Source organism: Cydia fagiglandana, chromosome 9 (assembly GCF_963556715.1).
Source record: "Cydia fagiglandana chromosome 9, ilCydFagi1.1, whole genome shotgun sequence".
In the NCBI taxonomy this organism is placed as follows: Eukaryota; Metazoa; Arthropoda; class Insecta; order Lepidoptera; family Tortricidae; genus Cydia; species Cydia fagiglandana.
Genome location: NC_085940.1, coordinates 4,522,081 through 4,542,580, shown reverse-complemented (window position 1 = coordinate 4,542,580; position 20,500 = coordinate 4,522,081). Strand labels below are relative to the sequence as shown.

Here is a 20,500-nt window from a genome sequence, read left to right as displayed (position 1 = left end):
ATATGTTCAATACTAAAATAGAAACATAGATAAATTTGTCCTCATTTAAACATCCCTATAAATTACTGAAATGATTGGACGTGTATTAAAAACATTTTTAAAGTCATTTCTTCCAATTTCCTTGTTTTTACCGTTTACCGAACTAAGAAACGTGATTTGCACATTATACCGAATAGGGAGCCCGCATTACCGAACTAGGAAATAATTGTATGAAAATATGGTGTTGAGTGGTGCTCAAACTTCAGTAGTTCACTATTAAATCCCTACTATGCTTCGTTTTTTAGCATTATAAAGATGGTAAGCGATCTTGACGTGTCTTTTTTATTGAAATAATTCTTTTGAAAAATAAGTCAGTAAGTAAGGTACGCAACAATTATAAAACATGTACGCATATGTATAAAATAATTTGGCTGTTTCATAAATTTTGGCTGATCCATTTTCTATGGAAGGGTAAATTTTTTTTTCACGATTTCGGAGTTGGTCCCATAGTAAAAGTTGCTCAGTATAATCCGAAAACCTCCCTGGGAATGGGAATGTAGTTAATTTTTAGCCACCCTGTATGTGAACCCCGGAATTTCATAACAAAAGATAAAAGTTTAAAAAATCACAATCGCCCACGACGAGAGGAATCTAAAAAAATTTTTGAACATCATGCTTCATTATTTTTATTATCCTATTCAGTTTTTTTGTCCACGTTCCAAGACTATTATCAGGCGTCCAATAAGTATGTCTAAAGTTTGAAAAGCGCTGGCATTGAAATAATGGTCACAAAAAATAAACATATAAATATCGACCTAGCCGTTATCGTAATAAGGATGATATTCTCATGAACGTCGAATAGAAACATGGCCAACGCAAACATGAGTTCGGTAGCAGAGACCATGGGTACCATTCACCGAACGGCCGTTCGGTGAACGAAACATGGAAAATATGTGGAACCTATTTCGCGAACGGATTTTGAAAATAGTATTTTAATCGTAATCAATGTGGTATAACTACAAATCTATCATTAAATTTAATACTTGAATCCATTACAAAACCGTACATGTATAAAGTTCTTGTTAATACTGACGTAAAATATCTAAAATTATTGTTTGATAATAGTCTTGCCAAAAACCTTATTTTGATGCCAAAAAGTCGTAAAACATGAACATTTCAAACGCAGTTTTATAATAATCTATATAGGTTATTGTTGTTCGGCAATTGCTCATAAAATTACAAATACATTAAGTTATTTGTGAAATTAGGTAGTTAATCTAAATAGTTCGTAATCAACCATTAAAAAAATAATTTCAAAAACATACGCTTTCCCTGATTTCGGACGCTGTTCGATAATACCTTCCAATCAAATTGTCGGTGTACTCATCACCGAACTCACATTAAGCTTAATTTCTGATAATATGACTGCACTAAATTAATTAAATTTACTAAAATACACAAACTAATTAAGTAGTCACACTGAAAAACCATACTTTGAAACACAGAAATAAATTTAAAAGGTTTTATGACCTTAAGAAATATACGCAACTTCTTACCGATTTCTTTAAGGTTGCCCATACAAAGTGGCAATCGGGAGCAACGATCCGTTTCGATCAGTTGCCACGTCCCAACTGCGGGACAAATTGGCCGACTCTGAGGCATAGTTGAAGGGATAGGTATTTAACTCGTGGAAAAAAAATACGCAAGTAAATATCAGCTGTAAATAATCGACTTATAGCCTAAAATAGAAGAAATTCGGTGATACGGACGGATATTGAGCGTTCGGTGGAGCGTACTTTTACCTTACCCCCTTCCCCTTCTGCCCGCGGTCCATGATGTCATAGTTGGTCACCCCATATAGGTAATGAATCAGAGTAAATACATTAAAATAATAAAAACAGGCTATGTTATAAACTTAAGTACTAGATTTACATGCAAAAAATGTATAATTTGAAAGTGCTAATTAGTGTATATTGTGCGTGTGATATGTCTGTGAAGTCATGGTGTGTCTGTGTGTGTGCTATATAAATAAATGTGTGTAGGTATGTATATAGGTGCAAATAAAACTTAACGGTCAGCAAAGCGTAACAATACACAGTATAGCCAGACAACAGTGCTCAGCAGGAAAAACATACTTCTACATAAAATCAATTCGAGGTCTTTGGTTATGTTATCTATATATGTTGTTTCATATTATCAGGATGATATCTTAAGTAGTGATTCTGTATCTTCATAATTTTGTTGCTTGAGATATGCAGTTACAGCAATTTTGCAATTTCTGTTGGTGTACTTCTGCAGATCTATATGTTTAGCTAAGCGGTTGTACAAGAAGGGTCCTAAGAAGAACTGAAAGTTATGAGCGAATTTTGTTTTACAGGGAGGTATGTTAAAGACTCGATCCCGTCGTCTTTGCAGAGTTTTTACACCAGAAGTGTTTTTGTGTTGTCTGGAAATCAGAGCCACGATGAATAGCTGTCTAACAGTCAGAGCATCAAACTCCTTATAGATGAGAGCAGTGGGATAACTTATTTTTTTAGAGGTTGAGACCTTGATAATAGCACGCTGGGCCCGTTCAATTTTTATCAGATGTGATTTCTTGGCTCCTCCCCAAGCTTCAATACCATATGTTACTATGGATTGACACAAAGCAGAATAAACACTCTTTACCAGTGATTTGCCTAGGTGTCTAATATTTTTAAAGATATAGATAAGTTTTATAACGCGTGATGAGAGTAAATTGATCTGAGAGATCCAATTAAGATTTTGGTCAATAAGTAGTCCCAGATACTTAGTTACTCTTGTAGACTCCAGCTTATAGCAACTACAAGAAGATAGGAAGGGGTAAGTACACGAGTGGGCCTTGATACTGAAAGTATTATCTGGCTGGGTGGAATTCCTTATGCTAAAGTTAATATATTTAGTTTTATCAAGGTTCAGAGTGAGGATGTTGGATTTGAGAGATTATGGTTACATATTTGCCGTAACTTATTTATAAAATGTGTTTTTCAATTAAAAGACACATCAAGATTGTTTACCTTATGCCTAATGCTAAAAAAACGAACTATAGAAAAAAATACATATCATGGTATTTTTTACGAAACGTATTGATTAATATTACTAAAATACAATGAAAAACTTATAGGTCTGGCCGAGCGAGGTAGGTAATATTTAACTAACGATTATTAATTCAATTTATTTTGTGTGTCAAAGTTTGTTGTCAAATCTTATGTCGGCGTCGGCGGGTAGTACCTATAGTTCGTTTTTATTAGCATTAGAAATAAGGTAAACAATCTTGATGTGTTTTTTAATTGAAAAACACATTTTAAAAATTGGTTACGGCAAATACATAATAATTATGAATCTAATACGATCATTTATATTCTTCTGCTTTCCTTTCATAAGTAATAGTTACTGATTTTTGAAATGCGTTTTTCAATTAAAAGGCATGTCAAGATCGCTTACCTTCTTTCAAGTTCTTTCTAATGCTAAAAATATATTAGCGGCTACCTCCTCCCTGTTTGTGTAAAGATAAGCGTCACGTTTTCATAGTTTTCATATCATACCGGACGCGGGCTAAGCTCGGACACTCTGTCACTCTCAAAGGTAATGTTTGCTAAACCCTCGAGTTGCTGTGAAAACCCAGGACTGAATCCCAAACAAAGTTGCCCGTATCAAATTAAGCGTTGATATATAGCTTACGTGATTAACCCTCGAATTTCGGTGCCGAATTACAGCAGTTTCAGACGTCGCCAGAACTTTTCTTTAGGTGATAAACGCTCTCGCAAATTGCCCACATTTATTCGACTCCGCAGGAAACCGCTGCTAATGTGAACTGTGGAGAATTCCTCTTTGTGAGCTCATGCCTCTTTATACACTTACGATGTACAGTGGCGTTCAAAAGTACATCGATAGATGTCGACCGTAATGCCTTAATATTATGGTGGAAACATCTCCATGGACTTTTGAACGTCAGTGCACCCGGCCGTACAAAACTGATTCCAATATGTGAATCGGCCTGAAATTTAACTGTTTAATTGCCTTTCCTTGCCATTCCCGGTGAAATTAAAATCAATTGCGCCCAATTAAGATAATTGCGTATACAATACGATAAGTTTGATTTACGCAGGTTGGTTTCAGTGTTTCAGAATAATGCCAGGGTAAGTATATGAAATTATAACGTAACACCCATACATTTGATATACCTACATATAAGTATGTATATCGAAATACGGAAACGGCGACCTTAGACGAAGACGAAGACTTATTTTACAATTATAAAATTTGATGGCTTTTATTTTAGGTTAAAGAAAAAACTTCTAGATTATTTTACCAGAGACATTTTGGAAACAAATATTTTATAAGGTGGTCTGAGTAAGGTGGACTGGAAGACGTCTTATAATCTTTTCCGTTGACCTCTGTATAACCATATAAGTAGAGTTACATTACCTAAAGGCAAGTACTATATACATATTATATGTAGGGATAGACGATTACAATGTTAAGATCCGCCATTTTTCAGAAACCTGAGAAATCCATTCCAGTCCATTAAATGAAGTGTAACATAAAGTATCATGTAGCTACACCAGCGGACTGGGGGCTACATTCAGAAACAAAATATATAATACCAATTTACATTTTTTTTATTGAAAATAACATGGGACTATAAAATACGCGTACCACAATACAAAAATTCCCCAAACTGCGGGGTAGTTCGTTGGCGAATTTACATTTGAGTTAGGCCATCAGGGCGCTTAAGTTTCGAGCCAGGATTCCAGGAGTTGAACCCGATAAACCCAGCATTAGGGTGGTTCAAAAAACATTTTTTTTTATTTTCCGACGGGCCACCCCCTTAGTTTGTTACACTTATTATCAACTTATTATGCTGATAAAATACACCAAGTTTCGTAATTTTATCTCAACTACACGGGGGTGCTCAACCACTTTGAAAATTTTGTATGTTGTATGAAAACTAAAAAAAAACAGTATTTAATTTTCAGAATTTTATTTAAGTATATGTTTACACATTATTGGCACATGTGATTTATAAGTTTTTAAGTAGAAAAATATTTTTATTTCTATTTTTTATAATTTTTCTAAAGTAAGATTTTTAGAATTTCACCTAAATAAATCATAAAAAATAGAAATTAAAATGGTTTTTCACCAAATAACTTTTACATCACACTTTTAAATAATGTGAAAACTATTACTTACATAAAAATAATAACTTGATTTTTTTGGATTTCATACAACTTTGAAAAATTTCGAAGTGTTTGAGCACCCCCTTGTAGTTGAGATAAGATTACAAAACTTGACATATTTAGCCAACAGAATAAGTGTAACAAAATGAGAGGGTGGCCTTTCTTCTAGCTAGAGTTTGAATTTTTCCCATACAAAAGTGAACCACCCTACCCAGCATGCTGCAGCATTGCGATACAGCGACGAAATGCCGCCAGCATCCTTGGTACAATGCCTCAAGGGCCTATTTTAGATTTAAGTTAGTTATTAATTTCTTTTAGTAATACCACTGTATAACTTGTTTGTAAATAAATGACTTTAATCTTATTTGAATTTGAGCATTTACGCTCCAGCACACAAACATAGCAACAGTATGTTAGGTCCACACATAAGTTCAAAATAGTATGCGTGTTGGGACAGTTTGTTTTTTATTGCCGGTGACGGTGGATTTGTGTTGATTTTTTTTATTTATACTTGTACTACATTTCAGTGGGTGTACTGGACTCGAAGCCGAACGAAAGCAACCAATACATTTTCGATACGTCAAATAAACATTCGAGAACAAAGCAGGGTCGTGATGTTCGTAGCGATCGTTGCAGAAATTTGCAATTTTTCTTCGAGCAAAATCTATTCCCGTGAAAAATGCGCCCGACGACGGACTGTGTCCTCGGAAAGTCACGTACTGTGGACTCAGATTATCCAACGGTTATTGAGCACTTGAAGGGTGTTATAGCCCTGGCGGCATTCTGATTAAATAATCCGTATTATCTTGGATAGATGGATAAGACTGGGGTGGCCGAGTGGATCTGGCCTCCGCCTTCTAATCCGGAGGTCGCAGGTTCAACTTCTGGCTCGAAACTTAAGCGCTGTATAGGGTATACGAAGGCGCCTGACTCCTAAATTAAAAGAAAAAACTATCTTCTTGTTTCTCGCGTTATACCTGCATTTTACAACGGCTCATGGGAGCCTGGGCCGCTTGACAACTAATCCCATGATTTGACGTAGCCACTAGTTTTTACGAAAGCGACTGCCATCTGACCTTCCAACCCAGAGGGGAAACTAGCCCTTATTGGGATTAGTCCGGTTTCCTCACGATGTTTTCCTTCACAGAAAAGCGACTGGAAAAAACTATATCACTATTATAGAACCTGCTCACAAAATTAAACAAGAATCTCTTGGAAAATGTGACTGAATGTGCCTGACGCACTACAGTGCCTCGTCAGCCTTAACAACATCCTGAGGACATTGCTATACGGGACTCCCAATGTCTTGTAGGCCCAACTTCGTGTAAAAATTACCCACAAACCGCACGTGTACTGACATTGACAGTGCGCTAAGTGGTATCTTCTCGGGGCAGAGGTGTACGGTTAGAGCCGGTAAAGGTTTTTGACGTTCATAAGCGCATTGTAATATGCCTACTTGAATAAACTATTTTTTATCTTTTTTATCTTTATCTTATCTCTATCACCTTTAGTTTACTTAAGGCAACATCCCTATTTTGGACATCAGTGTACCTAAGGAGGTGCGCATTGATATCTATCTTTACTGAACCGGTAAACGGGTTACGAGGTTTCGAATTTCCCGAAAGTTTTAGTGTGGCATTAACTTTAATATCCACTAACACGTAAGCAAAACTAGAAAGCAGTCATTTTATTACAGATAAGTTTGTACTTCGACATCAGCAATGGATAACGGTTATTATGGTAGGTACTCGTACTTACACAAGGTACATACTTACTAATTGTATCTCCTTATAAAGAAACCTTTGTGATAACTATTGGAAGCAAGGTAAGGGGGTTCTCCTCCTTCTTCCTCGCGTTATCCCGGAATTTTGCCACGGCTCATGGGAGCCTGGGGTCCGCTTGGTATTTTTCTGTTGTAATATATAATTTTCAGAAACGTATAAGTGTTATTTGTTTTACAAGGGGCACGAGTTACTATAATTTTATGAGGCGTTGCGTCTCTTGCAGACGTTTTATGCATTGCTGTTTAGACAACGGGTTTGGTGACTGTGGAGGCCGATGCGTGAGCGGCACGACCTCCCACATTTTTGGCAGAGAAAGCTCATGCCAACTGAGGTTCCAGTCCCGGTTTGCTTTCTGCGACACCTGCTATCTAACGCATTAAACCAGACTTGGTTGCATGTTGGTATAATTTCATGTACGATGATAAAAATGGAGACAAAATGAGAAATCGTGATTCACACTACATTTACTTAACTACACATATAATATAGTTATGTACTAGGTGGTAATAGTAATGTAAATAGTTTGTTTTATTAGATGATGTGGTAAAAACATCTTCCTATCGTCTTTCCATCCCCGCGACATCATTCCGAAAGTCGTAAAGATGTGCAGTTAAATTATAACGCTGCACACCCATTTAATCCCATTTGGAGACCAGCAGGATGCAATAAATCATGTGGAACTAAATCTTAGTAGAATATTCGTGGCGACTTCGAGGTGATCCATTCCAATCGCTTGCCGTACGTTGGCAAGATCCAGGCCCCGTAGACAATATGCCAATCGCTGGAGTTAAACCAAGATAAGTCTGCAGCTGATTTGATAAACCACGCAGGGCAAGTGTTATTTATACGTCATAATTTCTTAGAAGTTTGACGTTTAAAATAACACTTGCACTGTGGGGGCTATCAAATCCGCTGCAGACTTTTCTTGGTCTGACTCTACAAATTTTTTACTGTGGGGGCTATCAAATCCGCTGCAGACTTTTCTTGGTCTGACTCTACAAATTTTTTACTGTGGGGGCTATCAAATCCGCTGCAGACTTTTCTTGGTCTGACTCTACAAATTTTTTAATGTGAAGTAATACAGTTCAGACAGAAGATAAAATTGCGAATTAATTTCTGTAAAAAATTGGGAATAATTAGTGTATTTCAGAGTCATAAGCTCCTTTACCGCTAATTTTATGACCACTTCCTGTGGAATGATCCACATAATTTTTAAATTATAAAAAATAATATATAAAGTAAATTGTCTTTTTTCTATAACTCCGTGTTTGATATGTATTCTGTTGCCCTTAAGCAAATTACAAAGACCGGAATTAACTCCGCGTATACGAGTACACTCGTACACGCGGACATTTTAATGTATAGTCGAAGTCTTTTAAGCTGACCGTTTAATAAAAAGGCTATGAGAGCTCATAGTTCTATGTGGTCAGCTTAAAAAATCAACTATAGGTAGGTACCTACTACCTACTTAGAAGTTTTAAAATATTTTAATCATTACTTGTACGAATATAATGTGCATCGCTTTCTAAATTTTAAGGGAAATCGTAAATATTTTTCTGTAATTGTGTCAGATTCAAATAAGTAGTTACTTTTGATAATTAAATAGAAAATTACAATTGAAGCGCTTAGTAAACAACAACGGAACCTGCGCAATATTTAACGTGGAAAATTAGCTCAGATTTCCAGAGCGAATGAATTCCCTCTTAACCTAAATACTTGCTAAACAAATCTCAACGATGATCTCAAATCTCAAACAATGCACGCGCAAATGCGATACGCACTTGACCCAAATTCCTGACAAACTCCCTCTCCCTAACGAAATTTTTGACAACTGTAGGCGTAGCTATTTATAGAGCTACAATCGCCAAGACAAAATAGTTATTTCTGTCACAAAGGGGAAAAGTTGTTGACTTCTCCTTTTAGTACGCGAAAGATTCCAAAATTGAACCACGAGCGTAGCGAGTTTTAAGTTTAAATAAACTTGCTACAAACACAAAATCTTTCACCACTCAAACGCGTGGAAAATACTGTCAAACATTACAAATCAATTGTCTTTCTTATCAGTTGTTGAAGATTAACATTTACGAGATTATGCATTTACGAGCTGAAGCTCTAGCATTAATTTCTGGGACCCGTCAAAAGAGACGATGGCAGTTGGAGGATCCAAAAGAATGCCGAAATAGAACACCTGATAGCCGAGCCGAACATAATAGGTGAGACCAAAGCGCATCGTCTCCGCTGGCTTGGCCATCTCGAAAGGATGGGTGAAGATCGGGCAGCCAAAAGGGCCTACTTGGGTCCACCAATTTGGCACCGTCCTGTTGGTCGTCCTAAATACCGTTGGGCAGATAGAGTGGAGGCAGATCTCCGTGAGCTCGGACCGATCAAAGTGGCGCGCTCTTGTGTTGGAGGCCAAGACTCATTTTGGGTCACCGCGCCAACCAAGTAAGTAAGTAAGCTCTAGCATGAGTTGCGTTCTCGCGCGCGACTCCATACATCTAGCGCGACTTCAAGTACTTATGGAGTCGCGCGCGAGTACGTAACTTATGCTAGTTGGCCTGGTGTGGTGTTTTAATAACGCGCAGATTTCTTCGTCTATACGCGACACACGCATATTCACATTTCGCGGGCGAGCAGTGAATGGTTTAAACCCGATAAGTAAGTAAGTACTAAGTAGGTAAACGTGCGTGCAAAATCACTTTGGTTGCGTCTTATTGCTACGACTTTTTTCATACATTTTGTATGGGTTGCGGTAATTACACAGCAGACATATTTGAGAAGTACCCCTATATGTCAACTCTGTGTACAGACAGTCATTAAAGAACTCACAATAGCTCTCCACAAGAACCCGGATATTGAGCTCTCCAACTTTGCGTCAACAAAGCAGTTTGATGTAGTTCCTTCGAGTTAGACATAGACAAGCAGAGGCCCGATATTTATCACAACTCCCTCGGAACACAAACACGAAGTTCAAAACTAGCTTAACCCTTCGGGAGTTCTCATCTGAGCGGAAATCCCAACAATTTTGTCTATGAAATTGAATGGCCCTGACTCAGTTTTAGAAGTTTCAAGTGATATTATAATTTTATAGGCGTTTGGGGGCCAAATATCTAAGGGTAACTGCGTTTGTATTGTATTGAAATAATTCGAGATTTTAAAACTAATAATATTTGAAAATTCTCTTTGTTTCAAAGCCAAATAAGCGATAACTGAATCCTAATCTTTAATTTAATCTATAAAGAAAAGAGGATACTACCTATTTCTACTATTACATAAAAAAAAGAAAAACTATAATGATATATCATATTTATTTACTTTTAAAAGACCTATTTTTATTGAAATTTAAACAAACTTTTCACTTTCATACTATTACGATGGTTTAAATTTTTTTCATCTTCTAGAACCTGTAATTCTGGATCTATAACCCGATGAGGCTTCTCTGTCTGCATACTTAACTTCTTTTTCTCTCCATCAGTATAATCTGCATATTTATTTAGCACTAGCTTCTGCGAACCAATCATAGCATTGTTATTATTTATATACTCAACATTTCTCATGAACTCTCTATACCTCATCTCCTTTTCAGCTTCACTTTCAATATGCCTCCCATATTTTTTGACAAATGCATCGTAGAGCTCAGGACCATTTTCCATATTGTAGAGAAATAAAGGATATCTTAAGTCCAATATACCAGCCGCTGCTATAGATAACAGATCGAGCGAAAGTAAAATATAAATAAGGTTTCCCATCAGTAGAGTTTATACACGAGTTCACTGATAAGCAATATTCCTTGAAATGTGTTCATTAAGATGGCATTTGTGCGGTTCATGCGAGTAATTTCCAATTAGAGTTGTAATTTCATACGCTGGCGGTGTGATAGGGCCTTAATAGATTGCGTTTGGATTTTAATTAAGAGCGACCGTTGTGGGCGTCGTTGTCATTCTTAATGGATTCGACCTGTTTTAATGGCAGTTGGTGATATGGTTACCCAGATTATATCAAAATAATTATAGCAAAATCTTTGGTATACAAATGTAATGAGTCACTGTAAAAGTGTAAATTTCCTTAATTAAATGAGTCTGAGGAAATTGACAGTGACAGCTCCCGAGTCAAGGCCGCAGCTATAACGCCACAACAATAATTCAGCTACCTGAGCTACGGTTTCTATTCGAAAATATACTATAGAACTAAATCACCGCGCAACTTTTAAAGTTGACAATTTTCTGAATTTAACCTGATGTACCCTTTGACGAAAGTATTATTTATTTAGAAATTCCAATCAGGCAACTAGGCCCATTCTGCCGTCCTAAGCTAAAAGGCAGTTTTTCGACAAAAGCTAGTTTCGAGATAATCGCAAAAAACCAACCCAAACATCTTTCTTGAATTTCTACGAAACGGAAAAAGTTTTTCCATTTTTTCTTTTTGTATGTGGTAGGTATATATATGTACTTATTTTAGGCATTTATAGTATGTTTCTAAACAGCTCAGTTTTTTTTTAATTTATAAAAAACACTTTAGATTAGTATTAAGCTTAAAAATGTGTAGGTTGTACTAGTCAAGAAGGCGGTAAACATGCGTTATACGGCGTTCTAATTTAGTTACAAAGCAGAAACTAGGTAAAAACGCCGTATATGTCACATGCTGCCTTTTTGCTTAGTAACAATGAATAATTCGCACTTGAAATCCTAAGTCAAAAGACCTTATAGCAGCTATTCGGCCTTTTTGGTTACTATACTAGGACAAATTAAGATTTTGTCCAGATTTTCGACTAGCGTGCTAGTGTAAAAAACCGTATACCACCAAAAACACCGAACATACGGTTTTATAGATTAGTATTTATGGAAGAAATGGGAATAAAAAACAGTCACGTAGTTTAAATGTTTATTTATATACGAACTAGAAATGCCATACTACTAGGCTATTATTAAAAAAACAAGATCCAGCGATTATTTTTTGGATTACAATCTTAATTACCATACAAAATTAACACATAAATTGGGTTATTCCCACTAGTTATCATTAAGTTATAACCAGTGATAAGTAATGGGATTTGTTTTCCAGTAGTTACCACTGGTAAAAGGTGAGAATTTTTTCCCAATAGTTACCACTACAATTTTGTTAGGGTTCAATAAATCCTCTATATTTATAGTATTCTACTTATACTGTTTTTGTTACTATTGAAATGTAAGAAAATGTTGGTGGTAACTACTAGGGAAAAAATCGCACCTTTTACCAGTGGGAAACAAACTTTACTGTTTACTGGGAAACAAATCCCATTAGTTACCTCTGGTAACAACTTGATGGTAACTAGTGGGAATAACCCGATTTATGTGTTAATTTTGTATGGTGATTAGGATTCTAATCCAACAAGTAATCGCTGGATCTCGTTTTTTAATAATAGCCTAGAAGTATAGTATTTTTTGTTCATATAATAAATAAACATTTAAACTGTACTGCAAAAAAATGTTGGTGGTATCTACTAGGAAAAAAATCCCACCTTTTACCAGTGGTAACTACTGGGAAACAAATTCCAGTAGTTACTACAAAACTGAGCTGATGGTGTACGGTCTTTCTGATTTTATTTGTATCATAGGCTAGATTTACTCGACACTACTAATGACATTACATATACTGCTAATGAGCATGAGCAACGAAACTTAAAAGAGTCCGCAATAAGCTCAGCCGAATTTTACTTCCCATAAAAACGGAGATTCGTACTTATTTTAAAACAAAGTGTTGGATTGTAATAAATTGCACATACAATGACATGAGGCATATCTATGCCAGTACCTAATTAGTTTATATTCCAACAAAATTAATGAAATAGAGGAAAAATAAGTTTTGTATGAAAAACTTATATTCGCTGTATTTTTTTAACTATGGTATCTGAAGCTACACATTAATAAAATTACAGGCATAGATATACCTTATCCTTTACTGAGTACAAAGTTTTAGAGGAATCTAGCTAATCGTTTTAAAATGAGAGCGTAACTACAGTTGTACTGAGAACCCAGCTTGCTGCTGACTTAAATCTTAGCAAACATTTATCTTTGTAGGTGACCAGTTTTTGCATACACGTAACTCAAAAAATACATAATGTTTTACCGAATTCGTGGCATCTGTAATAGTTATTTTAGTTTGTTATCAATAGGCATGGAATCATCGAGAGTTTCATCGTACGATAATACGTTAGCGAACTATGTAGTCTACGTTAGCAATAAAATTAATACGAGTGTATTAATTCCTGCACATACTCTGTCATTTATTTAATTCTAAAACGCCTTTTAGCGGTTGTAATTAAAAATCAGATTCACAATAAAAATATTTTTCTATTAGATTACAAACTCATATCTTTGACTATTTTAACATACAACTATTACCTAATACACAAATATACCAACCTATTTTAAGATACATATTGTTTTTTATAAAACGTAATAGATAAAACTGTAATATATAAATACTATGATAAATAAAACGTAATATAATTTGCAGTAATTAATTTACGATATTTCTTATCGAAATCTATTGGTGCGATATGAACTAGATAAAACCTACTTAAGTATTTAATTTAAGTAAAATATTATGTATATATATATGTATAATATTTTACTTAAATTAAATACTTAAGTAGGTTTTATCTAGTTCATATCGCACTAATAGATTTCGATAAGAAATATCGTATATATATATAATATAATATTATATTTAACTCTCAGTTGGTTTTCGGGTGGACCCAGGTTCCATACAAAGATGCCCATGGTCCTATGTCCTGGTTATCTAAATAATTAGGCGGAAAATGTTATACTGCCCGTAAGAATTCTCATTAAATTTCCCTTTAAAACATTTTTCAATAAGATTTAAACTCTTCATAATGTCAAATACCTACTTGGCTTATAAGGAATTCAACCCGATAAGTTTAGCTCTAATATCAATTTGATTTTATTTAAATAAAAGCAGTCAAACCGTCCAATGAATAAATAAAACTTAAACAACGTTTGCTGTAGAAAAGTACGTATGAACAATTTTACCATCACAAACTACGCTAGAAAGACGTATTTGCTGTCGAGCGGAAGTATTTGCGAGGTATTTTTAAAGTATATACCTTGATAAAAATGATAATACTCGAAGGTACTAATTGTAAACACAACATATTATTGATAACATATGATGGTAATGCAATAATAAAGTATTTTTTTAACCTTGGCGTTCGGTCAATATTTCGCGCGCAAAAAGCCACCTCCGCTCTAATTCCGGCAGCCACAAGCCTGCGCTTGCGGCTGACGGCTTTTACTTAGCGTAAAGGTGTCTTTCGGCGCGCGGGGAGCATGACGAAGGTTGGAGCATATACTGCGTTATAGACTAGTTAGACGCACTTTCAACCATTTTAAAAGTTTGTTTGCGTTTAATACGACGTCTATACAAAATAAGAAGAACGTATAACAGTTATACGTTTCTAAAGACTATTATGGTGACGTAAAAAAGTTAAGTGATACAAGGCTAAAATGGCGTATGACACATTTAAAGAAAAAAAAAATATTATACGATTTTTTAGACTAGTATCAGATCTAAAATTTTGCTCAAGATCCTAATCTTAAAGTGCGTATAGCGTCTTTTACGTATTTTTAGCCTAGTTTTTGGCTTATACGTTATTTTAGGCTAGACATGGTGGATAAGATTTTACGCAAACCAGAGCGTAAAAAAACGTATAGCTGCATATACGTTGTTTTAGCCTGGCTTTGTCAAATAGTCGCTTTTTAGACTAGGAATGAACGAAAATTAGTGCAAATACGGTCTTTTTACGATATTTTTCTCGAAAACTAAGCCACTTATCGGAAAACGGGCCAAAGTGGTCGATGCGTCTCGATCTCTACATTACGAATATCACAAAAAGTCCATTTTGGCAAAATGTCGAAAAACTGCCTTTTAGCTTAGGGCGGCAGCATATTACAAGTACCTTACAGACTAACATACATATGTATATTATAAACTTAAAACTAAACACTATTTATAGTTCGTTTTTTTTAGCATTAGAAATAAGTTACGGCAAATATGTAACAATTATGAATCTAATACGATCATTTATACTCTTCTGCTTTCATAATTAATAGTTTATGATTTTTAAAAAGCGTCAATTAAAAGACATGTCAAGATCGCTTACCTTCTTGCAAGTTCTTTCTAATGCTAAAAAAACGAACTATAGTCGACAAAACGGCGTGGCTCCGTTGCATCGGTTGCTCTTGTGTCGGATTCTATATTAGTTCTTCTGAACCGAATTGTCACTGATGATCCGATTAAACTTCAGGATTTACACACGCAAATTAGCTATAGTATGTACTTATTAATAGTACTTATCCTTGGGCAGTTTTAGGCATTAACTAAGATTAGGTCCAATTTGTATTACCTTAGAATAATTGGCTTATACATATTTCCAGTTTCAGATTTCTGTTTAAATTCCATTTCGAATTAACATACCTACTTTTTAAACACGTATTTCCGGTGACAATTCTAAATCAATCTCATCTGTCATTGTCTTTCTTTCAGGAATGTAATTGGGTACCTTGTGCCGTGTACCGCGGGTCACGATCGACCCTTTCCATGTCCCCGCGGGTCTGACTCGAGCGGTCTGTCATCAAATCCGGCAGAAAATTCGAACTTTAAAAATCTGATATTGATTTGAACATTTGGCTGGCATTTGGTTAAATACAGAAACCGAAAACTTAAACTTTTTGCCACCACTGACTCGCCTGATGAAAGTCATGAGAAATAGGCAATTTATGACTACATTAAAACTCATATAACAATCGGGTTAGTAGTATAATAATCGATCGAAATGTCTTTTATTGTTAAGGTCACACGATTGTAATTGTTTCACACGATGTAATCACCAAATCCCAAAAAGGAAAAACACCAAAAAAGCACAATAACAAATAAACTCGTTTAATTATGAAATCATGTCAGAAACTCTTGAACTTCGCATAGGAATAGTAAGAAACAAGCTGTAAATATTTGTACCATCTTAACATCAATACCCACAATGAATCGATTTCAAAACTACGCTTAATTAAGGATCCTTATCCATACGAAACACATAAACGAGTCTAGGATTCACAAGATAACGCTAAACCGAAATGTACGTAACTGTGTTTGAATAGGAAGCGTTGATTTTCGTCTCAGCTTTGCCTCACAGATGAGGATTTGGGCAAATAAATGGATACAAATGGATCGCTGTAGATGCTGATGCCTCCGTGTGACCGGAATACGGGCTCTGTGACAAACTTGCACACGTAGACGTGTCACATTGAATGTAAATACTAGTCAACTACATGAGAATGTATCTACATAAATTGGGAACTTGAATATATAACCAACTAGCGACTCGCCTCGACTTCGCACGGGTTACACAAAACCTTAACAAATTATACCTACACTTAAACCTTCCTCTATTGATAGATGAAAAAGTTTTTGAGTTTATTGCGAACATACATACACACAAACAGACGCGGCTGGGGACTTTATTTTATAAGGTGTAGTGATTAAGCGAGGGAACAGATGTAGCAACGTAATGGAACATTAATTACGGTGCGCTCCTCAAAAAATATATCTCGTATACTGATCTAAAATCAAAGCAATATTCGGCACCTAGTTTTGGAATTTTGGGTAAAAATATGTGAATTTAGGGACGCAGTGAATCTTTACTTATTTAATTTTATTTTGCTTTATGAAATAAAACTATTGAAACTGATTACATCGCATATATTGAATACATACTACCTACATCCCGACGTTTCGAACCCTTTACAGCATTCGTGGTCAACGGGTTGACCATTCAATATACCGTAAAACGGGGTGAGTAGGTTTCGCGGGGAGAGTTGGATTATGAATGGGGAGAGAAGGTTTGAGAGGGGGGTGAGAAGGGATTTTAAGGTTACAGCTACAAAAATAATGTATTCCAATTTAAAATGGGGCTATAGTAATACGCGTAATAAAAAAAAAACGATCCAACAATCTTCCAAAATCACCTTTGTATGAAAAACCCTCTCACCCCAAATACGAGGCACTACGGGGTGAGGTGGGTTTTCCTCTTTATCGTCAAAGTTATGAAATGGTACTACCCAAAATATAATACAAACTAAAATACAAACGTCCGAACCACTTATTATATACATCATTCAGTTTTCACATGTAAATAACTATAAAATTTTATCGAGGTTTGAAAGTCAAATTTCACCCAACTCACCCCATTTTACGATACGCGATATAATCCGTTTCAATACTTTTATTTCATGAGTAACTATCGCGGTTACTGAAGACAATATTATTTGGCTTTAACCAATCATGTTCAGCATAACTTAGTTCATTTCATCAAGAACCATATAACATTGTGTAATATTGATACGCTTATCTTTTACGTAGCCGTAAATTGTTATGCTCAATAACCGAGCTGTGTGCCAAGCTACATCGTTGCCGTGCCAGAACTTAGCCCGAACACTTTTACTAAATCATATTTTAAATATGGACACTTAGTTCAGTTTGTTATATGACTATTTTCAAGTCTTTAACTTCTAAAAGTATTTAACTTTTAAAACGAGTACCAAAGTTAAAGTTAGCGGAATTTTGCTGATGTTATAAAATAACAAAACTAGCTTTTTGCTTCTTACATAAATATTCTTCACTCTTCATCCAGCATTTTACAATATTCTAGATATGTTATAGGTAGTTTAGATATCAACTAGTTCTCTTTTGCAGCGCAATTCGGGCAACCAATGTCACTTTTACGTTAGATAGAGTAAGATATGTATTAGATGTGAATTGGATCTCTAAGTCATATCCTGTGGAAATCGTTCAAGAATATCTCCAGAATCGCGCAAATGTCAAATTTGACAGGTTAGATCTTAAACATATCGTTATCGTATCTTGGTGATGTCTAAAAGATATCTAATAGATGTCTATTTCAAAATCCGAATCGGGCCCTAAGTTCAAAACAGATTTTGAGAGTAAATTTATCTTTGCAATTACCTTAAAGGGCCTTAACTAAATAGAAATGTTAAGAAATCGAAATCCACGTCCATACTTTATTACGTGGCCAAAAGCTGAGCCGGGCCTTGCGGAGTGTTGTAATGGCCGCAGGTCCGGCCCTTTCTCTGTACCCTGCGGTTCCTGAGGTTCAACACTGCCGTCTAATGCCGACTTTACAATCCGCTAATGGATGATTGGTAAGTCCTTTGGACGCAGCGTTCACAGATTTACCACAGAATAAATAATATTACTAGGTACACAAGACTCACTCTCTAACAAAATCTGTTACGTCTGTTACGATCAGAAAAGATATGGCCGCTAGGTGGCGACAGCGCCATGCGCGGCTTATGGCTAGCCACCAAAATTGGTGTGGAACGGATGTACTTTTAGCTACCTGCAGCGAAGCGACGAAATCGCGGAGTGAGCCACGCTTGGATTTACTAAAGACACAAAGATCCTGAGATCCTGACATAAAACAAACATACAGCAATAAAGAAACTACGGGATATTGTTGTATGACGTAATGAAATAATTAAAGTTACTTTCAAATTTTTATTTTATGAATTTACCTGTCATGGTGATTATATGTATATAGCCGGTCAAACAAGTTTGTCAGTAGAAAAAGGCGCGAAATTCTAATTTTCTATAACCGTTCGCGCCAAAATTTGCCGCTCTTTTCTACTGACGGAAATCGCTTGACAGAGTACTTACTTATACGAGTATTATATTCTTTGATATATACACATTTATCATTACATTTATCAATACATTCGTTTTATCATTAGACTCAGAAAATTGGCAATTAATTTACAGCCAGCAAAAGAGTTAAATTTAAAATATGTAGGTCAATCTATAAATTTCTGACCGAAAAAGAGACAACACAAGAGACAGTAGTTTCGAAATATGCCCTTATTTAGACCTATAGGCATGATATTTATTTATTTAAACTTTATTGCACAGTAAAAATTGTACAAAAGGCGAACTTAATGCCAGAAGGCATTCTCTACCAGTTGACCCTTGGGCCAAACAGAGAACAAGTAGTAATAGGTGCATTGACTAATAACTTGACAGAACGATCGAATAAATTACGATTGCTCGATTACACCGATCAGTAACCCCCATCTACTTAGTCTGAGAGATAGTTCGATAACTACCAAAGTTATTGAATGAAAGCAAAAGCAAGAGATCATCCCTCGTTAGTTTTCCCACAAAAACAGGTTCCGGCTAAACAACTTCGGAACTAAGCAAAAACTTCCTTTACGCCACGTCAGTGGCAAATAATCCGGCTCTTATGGTAACCGGTTACCGAAGCCGAAACTTAAGAAATAGTACATTATTGTCGAGGCTCGGAAGTAGCTACTTGCAGGCTGAGGATTCGTTTTAAACGGACGACCTTGGGAGTCCGTTTAATTGAATCCGAAGCCAGCAAGTAGCCTTCCAGCCGAGTCATATATAGTGCTTTTCTCAAAAATGGTGCAAGAAATATAAATATCATAGAAATATTTTACAAAAGCAACATTCTTACGTATATATTTTCACAGAACAAAGTCCTTGCCGCCTTTTTATTTTTTTTAATAAAAAAATAGAAGTGTATTTTTCTGCCGAAAATACGCCAACCTATTTGAGACAGCTAAATAGTCGCGGTACTAATCATCTGTTTGGCTGTTTAATGGGCCTGTGCCTTCATTTGATATGGCCATTTCAACTTTTAAAAAGTTTGGAACTCGACAAATAATGGAATTTGTATGCAACATTGCAGTCCTAAAATCGAGACTGCAATGTTTTTAACTTTTTAATTTTTGACTGACCATAAACTCCGCGCTTCGCGACCTATTTTTTAGATGGCAAAGTCGACTTTGCCGTCCATTTTTGAGAAATAGCTATTGTTTAAAGGGGCCTTGTATTGTATTAAGATATTTCGGAAGAAACTTAGTCTGAGCTCATTTTTCTGGCATAGTAAAAAAACATACATACAGAAATAGTTAAAGACCACTTGACTGTCTAATGGGTCCTCTACACGATGGGCCAACGCCGGCCACTCCAAGGGACGCAGCCATGCGGTAGAATGAGATAGCAATATCACTTGCTCCCTCTAACGCATAAATGCGTCCCTTGGAGTGGCTGGCGTGGGCCCACCGTGTAGACTGTAGAGGAGGATACGTCGAACGTGGTTCGCGGTAGGCCCTCTGAATAAGTATCACGCGCAAGCCGGCGTGCTGCGGCGCATGTGACGTGCGTGAGGGACTATTACTGCCGTATTCGAACTTCAAGATATTCACAAGAGACGACACGTACTAGATCCATTCTAGATACGTTCATTATCATCATCATCTCAGCCATAAGACGTCCACTGCTGAACATAGGCCTCCCCCTTTTTTGGGGGGTGAATGCCATAATCGCCACGCTTGGCAGGCGGGTTGGCGATTGCAGTCGAGTACACCGAATTTGAGGGACGCTGCTGCCCGTCCACCGGTGGCCTTGGACGTGGTTTAAGGACATACCCGGGTCCTAGATACGTTA

General features: G+C 36.1%; 1 long non-coding RNA gene across 1 annotated transcript in view; it reads right to left on the bottom strand.

The window, feature by feature from the left end:
- LOC134667223 (uncharacterized) overlaps positions 1–6,301 on the bottom strand; it is a 470,671-nt gene extending 464,370 nt beyond the window's left edge. Inside the window, exon 1 of the long non-coding RNA XR_010098616.1 lies at positions 6,224–6,301. This is a non-coding gene — a long non-coding RNA (uncharacterized LOC134667223). The remainder of the gene's footprint in view (positions 1–6,223) is intronic.
- Positions 6,302–20,500: the final 14,199 nt, after the last annotated feature.